The 10,507-nt window shown below is 38.4% G+C and overlaps 1 pseudogene; it reads right to left on the reverse strand.

The window, feature by feature from the left end:
* The window catches only part of LOC111383533, a 10,375-nt pseudogene extending 976 nt beyond the window's left edge, over nucleotides 1–9,399 (reverse strand).
* Nucleotides 9,400–10,507: the final 1,108 nt, after the last annotated feature.

Genomic DNA, 10,507 nt, shown 5'->3' on the forward strand with positions numbered 1-10,507 from the left:
CACTATTTATAGGCTAGGCTACCATTAATGGCAATGACCTTTGGAGTTCCTCATCTTTTTCCTATGTGGGACAAATTCATTTTCCCCACATAAACTCCCTTTTGAGTGGCACACTTTGAGCCTCAATTTCTCATTCACCCGAGCATCAACTTTGGCAAGTAAGTATATGATTTCGATGTACTCATGGAGGAGAACACAAATCAACTTTCATCTTCCAAATTGAACAACCGGTCCCACTCAAAACTCGTGCCAAAGTCGGCCAATTTTTCCAACAATCCCCCCACATGAATGAAAATTGAGAGCGACTCATGCATGTGACACATGACGACTTATGAATGTGACACATGATGACTTGGTGATATAGTTCAACAGTTGAAACCTGCATACGATAGGTAGGTGTTACCCTTTGAACCTTCGCTTGTGAAAGCATATTTACTTCACTGGCTGACCAGTAGACGCGATGTCCTTAAACTGTTCTATCGTTTATGTAAACGATGATACACTTCACATAGGATTCTTCCTAACACATTTCAGTTCTCATTATTATGTTCGTTTTGGCAATGAACATACGCCTGGTTCTGTGAGAGTTCACAAGAATTGCGCCCCCACACAATTCCCTTAGAAGCGGCCCACTTCTCTCTCACATAGGTGATTTCTTATTACAAGTAACCCGCATTACTTGGCTCGATTTTCGACGCATAAGAATCATTAAAAGCCTATTGCTTATCCTTTATCTTTACGGGCATCACTGTCGCATCACAGGAATGGACAGGAGGTAATATCCCCCACAGTGATTCTATCAAGTATTTACAATTAAGTTGTCCCTTTGAACCTAGATCTTGGGATCTCTAGTCAACTAGGTTGGGTTTTCCTTTGTATTAACTTATCCATTCAAGAGCTTAAGTCTCATTCCTCTCAATGATTTCTCAATTAACTCTCTATTTAACCCTTTGGTTAGCGAATCCGCAATGTTATCCTTTGACTTTACATAATCAATAGTGATAACTTCAGTTGAGAGTAGTTGCCTAATGGTATTATGTCTACGACCTATATGTCTAGACTTACCATTATACATGTTGTTCTATGCCCTTCCAATTGCCGATTGACTATCACAATATATGCAAATTGTTGGCACAGGCTTTGACCATCTTGGAATATCCTCTAAGAAGTTGCGTAGCCACTCAGTCTCTTCACCACTTTTATCTAGAGCTATAAACTCAGATTCCATAGTGGATCTAGCTATCACTGTTTGTTTAGAAGATTTCAATGATATAGCTGCAACTGCCAAAGTGAACACAAATCCACTTGTGGACTTTGAGTCTTTTATGTCGGATATCCAATTACCATCACTATATCCTTCAATGACCGCTGGATATATGCTATAGTGCAGTCTAAAATTACGAGTATATCTTAAGTACCTTAGTACTCTTACTATTCCTTTCCAGTGATCAGCTCCTGGATTACTCGTGTATCTACTCAGTTTACTGACTGTGTAGACTATGCCTGGTCTAGTACAGCTCATTAAGTACATTAGACTTCAGATAACTCTCGAGTATTCTACTTAAGAGATATTTTCTCCTCTGCTTTTAGACAGATGTTGACTAGTATCTATTGGTGTTCTAGCCAAGTCAGTATCATCCTTATAAAATTTTCCTAAAATTCTGTCCACATAATGTGACTGACTTAGAACAAGCCCATTTGATGTTCTTGAGATTTTCACTCCAAGTATAACATCAGCTAAACCCATATCTTTCATGTCAAACCTCGAGTTTAACATATTTTTAGTGGATTCAATCATCTTATTGTCACTGCCAATAATAAGCATGTCGTCAACGTAAAGATATAAGATGACATATCCGTCTTTAGTGTCTTTGACGTAAACACATTTGTCACACTCGTTCATCTTAAATCCACTCTCCATCATGACACTGTCAAATTTCTCATGCCATTGTTTTGGTGCTTGTTTCAAGCCATACAATAACTTCATCAATTTACACACTTTCTTTTCCTGCCCTGGAGACGAAAACCCTTCTGGTTGTTTCATATAGATTTCTTCATCTAAGTCTCCGTTCAAGAAGGCAGTCTTAACATCCATTTGATGTACTTCAATATTTCGCAAAGCAGCAATCGCAAGTATCATTCTAATGGATATTATTCTCGTTACTGGAGAATATGTATCAAAGTAATCAAGACCTTCCCGTTGTCGGTAACCTTTTATTACCAACCTGGTCTTATATTTTTCAATAGTTCCATCTGCTTTCATTTTTCGTTTGAAAATCCACTTGTAGCCTAGTGGTTTACTTCTTGGTGGAAGATCCACTAGCTTCCATGTATGATTTTGCAGGATAGAATCTATTTCACCTTTAATGACCTCTTTCCATTGAGGTCCTTCGGAGGAGTTCACAAACTCTTGATAGCTTTGAGGTTCACTTTCTAGCATATAGGTCAGAAGATTCGGACCATAAGATTTTTCTGTCCTTTCCCTTTTGCTACGTCTAGGATCAACCTCAACCTCCTCTTCTAGTTTTTGGTCCTGACTATGTTCAGTCATAGTCTCATACGTCCGTTTAGAAGAACTTGCCTCTTCTTCGGACCTGCATGGAAACACATGTTCAAAGAATGAAGCGTTTCTCGACTCCATTATCGTGTTTCTGTATATATCTTGGATTTTAGATTCATATACGAGAAACCGACAAGCACTACTGTTATGTGCATATCCAATGAATATGCAATCTACAGTTTTCAGGCCTATCTTCACCTTCTTTGGAGTTGGGATAGTCATTTTAGCAAGACACCCCCACACTCGTAAGTATTTATAGGAAGGCGTTCTTCCTTTTCATAACTCATAAGGGGTCTTCTTCATTTTCTTTCGGGGCACCTTATTCAAAAAGTAATTTGCTGATAATACAATATCCCCCCATATGTTCTGAGGTAATCCAGAACTTACTAGCATTGCATTCATCATCTCCTTTAAAGTGCGATTTTTCCTTTCAGCTAACACCATTTTGTTGCGGTGAATACGGTACGGTGGTTTCATGCATGATTCCGTGTTGTGCACAGAATTCAGCAAACGGTGCTTCATACTCACCACCTCGATCGCTTCTTAGCACCTTAATTTTCTTGTTAAGTTGATTTTCAACTTCATTCTTATAGAGAACAAATTTCTCTATCGCTTCATCCTTGCTTTTTAGCAAATACACATAGCAGTATTGCGTGCTATCGTCGACAAAAGTAATGAAATACTTGTTGCCACCTCTTGTTTGTACAAAATTTAAATCACATATATCACTGTGAATTAAATCAAGTGATTTCCTATTTCGTTCAATTGACTTAAATGACGACCTAGTCAATTTTGCTTCAACACAAGTCTCACACTTATGTTTGGAATCAATATGGAATGCTGGTATACATTTCAAGTTAACTAGCCTACGTAAAATATCATAGTTAACGTGTCCTAGTCTACCATGCCACACATTGGAAGTCTCAAGCAAGTAAACAGAAGCATTCACTTTATTATTCATTTTTGGTTTAACAACCATTACATTGAGTTTAAACATTCCATCGGAAACATAACCTTTTCCGACAAACATTCCACTTTTCGACAAGATGACCTTGTCTGACTCAAACACAATGCGAAAACCATGCTTATTCAAAAGTAACCCGTACACAAGGTTCTTGCGGATTTCTGGCACATACAGCACGTTGTTGAGAGTCAGCTCTTTTCCCGAAGTCATCTTTAGAACCACTTTCCTTGGCCCTTGATTTCAGAAGTTGCTGAATTTTCCATGAACAACTTCTCTCCATTCTCAACTGCTTCAAAATCAGTATATAACTCTTTATCAGAGCACACATGTCTCGTAGCTCCGGTGTCAATTCACCATTCTTTTGGGTTAGAACCCACCATGTTCATTTCAGAAATGACTGCTGCGAGACTCATCTCCGACACATCATGTGCCATGTAGTCAACCACATTTGCTTCTTTCTTCTTCTTTGGCAATCTGCACTCCGAAGATTTGTGGCCTACTTTGTCACAGTTGAAACACTTCCCTTGAAATTTCTTCTTAGGAATGCCCTCTTTTGGTCCCAGCTTGATCCCTTTTCCACCGGATGGCCCAGCTTTGGTTTTGTAGTTCTTACTACCTTGACCATGTTCAACAATATTGGCCTTAGCCACACCAGGATTGAACCACTTTTTTTCGGAACTCTTGTTGACTTTCAGTCAAGAATCTCGCAAGATTCAAGGTGGTCAGATAGAACAATATTTTTTGCTGCCACCTCTTGAAATTCAAGCCGTTGAATTTCTTCAACTTTTTTCCATGGTTAACTGGTACATTAATCGGAACATTAGCCACATGTTGGCTCACAACACGACTTGGCATTGGAGCCACAGTCTGTGCCATAACAGAGCTAGGCCCTGCAGCCATAGCTGCACCCATAGCCGAACTAGGCCCTGTACCCATAAAAGAACCCACAGCCTGAAATTGGGTACTTTCAGCTTGGGACACATCGATGTTGGAATCTATGTTGGTGGAACCGGTTGCCATTTCATCTTCCGAAAGAACCAAACAACAAATTAGTTTCCACAATATAACAAATATAAGAAACGAATCAGTTCAGAGATAATCAATATAGGAAACCAAATTTTCCTTTCTGAAAATCTGTTTTAAGCTTGTAGGAAATTCAGTGTATGTGGATAAAATTGGGAAATGTTGTCTTTCGTCTCGTCAATTTGAATAATGCGTAATTAAAAGACTCCCAGATGAGGAGGGGTGTCACAACTGGACCGCATAAATTCCAAACTCTTCTTAGACAGTTTAGATCTTTTTGACAAAGCCTTCCAATTTTGCAACTATGCAAATCAACAAAATTCAAACAACCGTATATCGAATTTTCACCAGATCATTGAAAGTTTTATTTCCAACAAATAACTTTTGTTCCAATAGAATTTAAAATTTATGAAGCATACGAACATTACATCATAAATTCATGAAGTATGGACTTTAAATTTAATACGAAAAATTGCATGAATTAAACAACCGAAACATAGAATTTTAACCCGAGGCCTGTGTTACACACAGTTTCCTTAAAATAGATTCGCGTCCTCACCGTCCGTGCTTGAGGTTTAAAATGAGCGTTCGTTTCCCAAGATACAATGGTAAAATCAGTAGCTTTCGAGCATCGCAGAAACCACTTCGGCGAACTGAACTAGTGCCTGAACTACACTACCACCAAGAGAGAACTCTATGCAAATGAATTTCTAGTGTATTCTAAACTTGAAAGCTTTTGCTTTTTTGTGTGTTGAAATGAGGAAAATGAGCCACTATTTATAGGCTAGGCTACCATTAATGGCAATGACCTTTGGAGTTCCTCATCTTTTTTCTATGTGGGACAAATTCATTTTTCCCACATAAACTCCCTTTTGAGTGGCACACTTTGAGCCTCAGTTTCTCATTCACCTGAGCATCAACTTTGGCAAGTAAGTATATGATTTCGATGTACTCACGGAGGAGAACACAAATCAACTTTCATCTTCCAAATTGAACAATCGGGTCCCACTCAAAACTCTTGCCAAAGTCGGCCAATTTTTCCAACCTCCTCTTCATGCTTGATTTCCTAATTAATGAAAAAATAATCAAATATAACTGCTAAAATCTTGATTATAATGGGAGGAATCTTAATTATAATTAGAATAAAATCTTAATTAAGATTATAATTATTAAATGGATTTTTTTCTTTCATTTCATAGGGTTGCTTTTGACCTTTTCTTGGGACAATGGCAACGAGTAGCGGACGACCCACCCCCACACTTAACATTCGCGTCATCCATCGAGCTGCACTTTTGTTTAAACAATGACGTAGAGAGCGATGGCCGGCCGGCGAACGGCACCTACAAAAGGTTTGTAATCTGAAAACTCGACGTCATGCATGAATTCACCGGTGAAGCAAAATTTATGGTGGTCGACGATTCTTTCCTCTCAATTGACCCATTCCTGACCAACTGATGGTGGTGCAAAAGTGGCGGCAGCATCTGAATCGGTGTCGGACTATAAATTCCGTTAGAAGTGTGACTCAAATAGTAGTCTAAATTGCATTAGATTTCTTACCTTTTTTGAGACTCTTTTAGGGCTAGATTTATACTATAAATACAAGGCTCTTCTGTCAGTTTTATGAAGAAGCCATTATTGCTGTAATTCTCTCATTTCATTGATTGAATAAAATAATATCGTTCCTTTGTCAGTTCTTTTATTTCTTTATTTTAATTTTGTTCGTGGTTATTTGTGATCTTGTTCAATACTTCAATTACAACAAGTGGAATTTATTAAATCTGAATTCCTGCATTATTAGTCAATCGGTCCCAACAAGTGGTATCAGAGCAGGGTTATTGGTGGATTTTTGGCCTGAAATTGATCGAAAAATCGTCTGAAAATTACCAGAAAATCAAAAAACGAATCTGTCCAATTTTTCGACTTTCTGCCAAATCTATTTTTTGCATTTTCTGGTCAAACCAAAAAGAGTTTGGAGAAACGAACACCACCAGTGGACTCAGCAGGTAGAAACGATCCAGAAAGGGTCACAGGTTGTCGACGGGTTTCCGATAGTCGCCGGCGGTGGAACTCCGGTGAGGAGAGTGGCGGCGTGTGCGGCGGTTTTCGACTATAGTGTCTTCAGGCAGTTTTCTCCGGACGACGAGACGGACCTTGTGGTGGTGTCCAATTTCAGTTTTGGGAAAAAAAATTGTGGTTCTGGACTATTTTGCCCATTGCACGTTCGGTAGTTTTCAATTTTGGGTGTTGCAAGTTCTTCGTGATTTGATTGAGATTTTTCAGAGATGAATTCGTTGAAGTATGAAATTTCGCTATTGGACCGCAATACAAGATTTTCGCTGTGGTAAGTAAAGGTGAGAGCTGTGTTGACGCAGATGGATCTTGATGATGCTTAGCTGAGTTTTGATAGGATGCCAGCAAATTTGTCTATGGAGGACAAAAAATGGAAGGATCGGAAGGCTTTAGCACAAATCCAACTTCATTTATCCAACAATTTGCTACAAGATATTTTGAAGGAGAAGACAGCGGCTGCTTTGTAGCTCAAGTTGGAGCAGTTGTGCATGACAAAGAGTTTGACGAGCAAACTGACTCTAAAGCAGATGTTGTATTCTCATCGCATGGCAGAATGAGGGTCACTGCAGGACCACCTTACCGTGTTCAAGGAGATCGTTGCAGATTTGGAGATGTTAGAGGTAAAATATGATGAAAATGATCTAGCCTTGGTCCTGTTGTGTTCGCTACCCAATTTTTTTCGTCATTTCGTGATACTATTCTATATAGTCGTGACACGTTATCCATTGAGGAGGTACACGACGCCTTATTCTCAAAAGAGAAAATGGAGTTGTTGGTTGGAGATCCTGCATCTAGGAGTGGGGATGCTCTTGTTACTCATGGTGATCGACGGAGGGATAGATCGAAGGTGAAGTACAGCAATGTGTATTGTTATTACTGCAAGAGGAAAGGACACATCAAGAAAGATTGCGACAAGTTGCATGGTAAAGGTGATTTACATGCAAATGATGCGGGGCAATCAGGTAATTCGAACGAAACTAATATTGCTGAAAATTTTTGTGATGATGGAGATGTGATGTTGGCTGCATCTGACGGGGAATCCAAACCTGAGGAGTGGATTCTGCTTGTTCGTATCATATGTGTTCCAATAGGGCTTTGTTTCAAACATATGAGACGGTGAAGCAAGGTGGAGTTGTCATGAGAAACAACCAATCTTGTCGGGTTGCAGGAATCGGTCGGGTCAGATTGAGGCTACAAGATGAAACAGTGAGGACACTTGATCAGGTTCGTCATGTTCCAGACTTGACAAAGAATCTCATATCACTTAGTACCTTAGATGAAAAAGGGTACAAATTTTCTGGTGGAGGTGGATGGGGGGGTCTTGAAAGTTCGAAGGGGTGTCCGGGTTGTACTGGAAGGACGAAGGAAATCCCAGTTGTACATCTTGCAGGGGAGCGCAGAACCAATTCAGAGACATTTGAACAAGTTCAGTACCGTGGTGGACATTCAATTTGGTACAATACCTCTAGGGTTTTTCTTTAGGTCAGTTCAGAACTTTGCTCAAAGGAGTGTTGGTGATTCCGCTTTGCCACCAATTTTAGAGAGTACACTGTGTTCTTGTAATTCCAATGGACTCATGGAGCGTAGGTATAGTTTTAGAGATATCTGTAATGCTTTAAAAATCATTGAAGGTGACAATATTGGTAAGGGACCTTCTGATTGTGCATTTGGTGTGGTTTCTGCTATAGGGTGTATTTCGACCCTGTCCAGTGATTGTTAATTCCAAGAGGAATTTTGGAAACCCAGGTTTGGGTTCGGGTGTCGCTTGTGGACGTCGGGCGGGGGAACGTGTTATCGTGGAGAGTTTGGTTATTGCGTTGAGGAGATTGGTCAGTTCATTCTGATGCAGACGGATTATTTTTCAAGGTGGAGAAATTTTGGAGCTTTGTTCATTGCACCGAAATTTGAGTCAAGGTGGAGATTGTTAGAAGTGTGACTCAAATAGGAGTCTAAATTACATTAGATTTGTTACCTTTTTTTGAACTCTTTTAGGACTAAATTTTATACTATAAATACAAGACTCCTCTGTCAGTTTTATGAAAAAGTCATTATTGTTGTAATTCCCTCCTTTCATTGATTGAATAAAATAATATCGTTCCTCTACCAGTTCTTTTATTTCTTTACTTTAATTTTGTTCATGGTTATTTGTGATCTTGTTCAATACTTCAATTACAACAAGTGGAATTCATTAAATCTCAATTCCTGCATTATTGGTCAATCGGTCCCAACAAATTCTTCCCGTGGGACTATTTTTTTTCCATCATTTCACAAATACTTTGTGGAAACATGGGCCGATTCTGCAGTATCCCAATCGGTTCCGAATCAGATCCTTTCTCGATTTCTGCTGATTATTATTGGAATTCATAACCGGGCCTCGCCTGAACCGGGCATGACCTGTCCGTTTGTGGTCGAGCAATGAAATAAAGCTCTTGAATTTGTTCACCGCCACTTCTGCAACCGCTTGGTATTCTGTATTCATGGCTTTTGAAGATGACGATTCTTGGAAAGTTTGCTGGTTTTGGGATTCAGAAATCAATCTGATTAGCTGCTCCACGCTTTGCACCCCGGCAGTGCTTCTTGGGCGGCGTGTTCTTCCATTTTTGACGTAAAACCTGCGGCGGCAGTTCTGTATCCTGTCATCAACTCCACAGCCATATTCCCAAAACCATTCAAGAACCAAATTTTATACTCTAAAAGAAATCTCAACTCAAAGAGATTTGAGAAAAACGTAAAAAGTTGATTAAGAATTTGGAAAAAACAGTGAGAAATATTGGAGGGGGGAGCGGGGGGATTTAAAAATTGAGAGATTGTACGCTAAAGTCAAACTGATGGTGCTCTTTCACTTTATAGATTTCATTTTCTCTTATGTGATGTCGTTTCTGATCTGCCTGCCATCAAAGGACTAGACCAATGAGATGATTCCACGTGGAGGTTTAGGAGAGAGAGGAACTGAGAAAGGGATTGACCAATTTTTTCTTAATAATGGGTTGGGATCGGTGAAGGGGTGAACCGGTGGTGACATTGTTTCAGAAAGTCAAAAGGTATTAATGAGCCGTTGGATTAGAGAATCAGTTGAGGGTGGAGCCACTGGTGCCAGTGTGAAAGATTTTGATCTTTGAGTAACTCATTTGATAAAAAAAAAAAAACCATTAAATAAGCATAATTAATTTTTTTTATCGTAAAATTTGCCTTGAGGAATTCGAACTATGGCAAGCTTAAACCGTATTTTTTCCAAAAAATATATTTTTAAACAGTGATTTGATATTATTTCAACAACACATTTTTCAATAAAATAATATTACACGCAAATTCAAATCTTTTCCTCTTTTTTTAACTACACATTTTTTATCAATTCGCTATTCCAAAATACATTTTTTCAAAATAATGTGGCTCAAACACACTTTAATTTCTAACACACACTATCAAAATACATTCTTCCAAAATATATTTAGATTTCCAAACTTTAATTTCTAGTACATGTAATCTTTTTCGTTAAAAAAAATGTTAAATGCTAAAGTGATGTACACACGTTAATCAATATTAAGTGTACTTTTGTACGTGTTAATTAATTGTATATTGTGTGTTGGTTTGAGGGAAAAATAGATTTGAGAAATGGATAGCAATTAAAAAGATAAAGAAGTCAATTTCTTTCAAGAAAAGAGAAATATACGATCAACTTGGTAAAACAATCCAAAATACAAAACTTATAATTATTTCTTTAGGCTCATTTTAGGAAAAGGGAGTATAGAGATTTAAAATAAAGAAACGTAATTAATTTCAACCTTGTCACTTCAAACAAAAAGCAGGTTCAAATATCAATAGAACCATAAAATTGAAAGTATATATATAGCCCCTGTTTGATCTTCATTAAATTAAATCACATTACATTC

Source organism: Olea europaea, unplaced genomic scaffold, assembly GCF_002742605.1.
Source record: "Olea europaea var. sylvestris unplaced genomic scaffold, O_europaea_v1 scaffold2709, whole genome shotgun sequence".
Taxonomy (NCBI): domain Eukaryota; kingdom Viridiplantae; phylum Streptophyta; class Magnoliopsida; order Lamiales; family Oleaceae; genus Olea; species Olea europaea.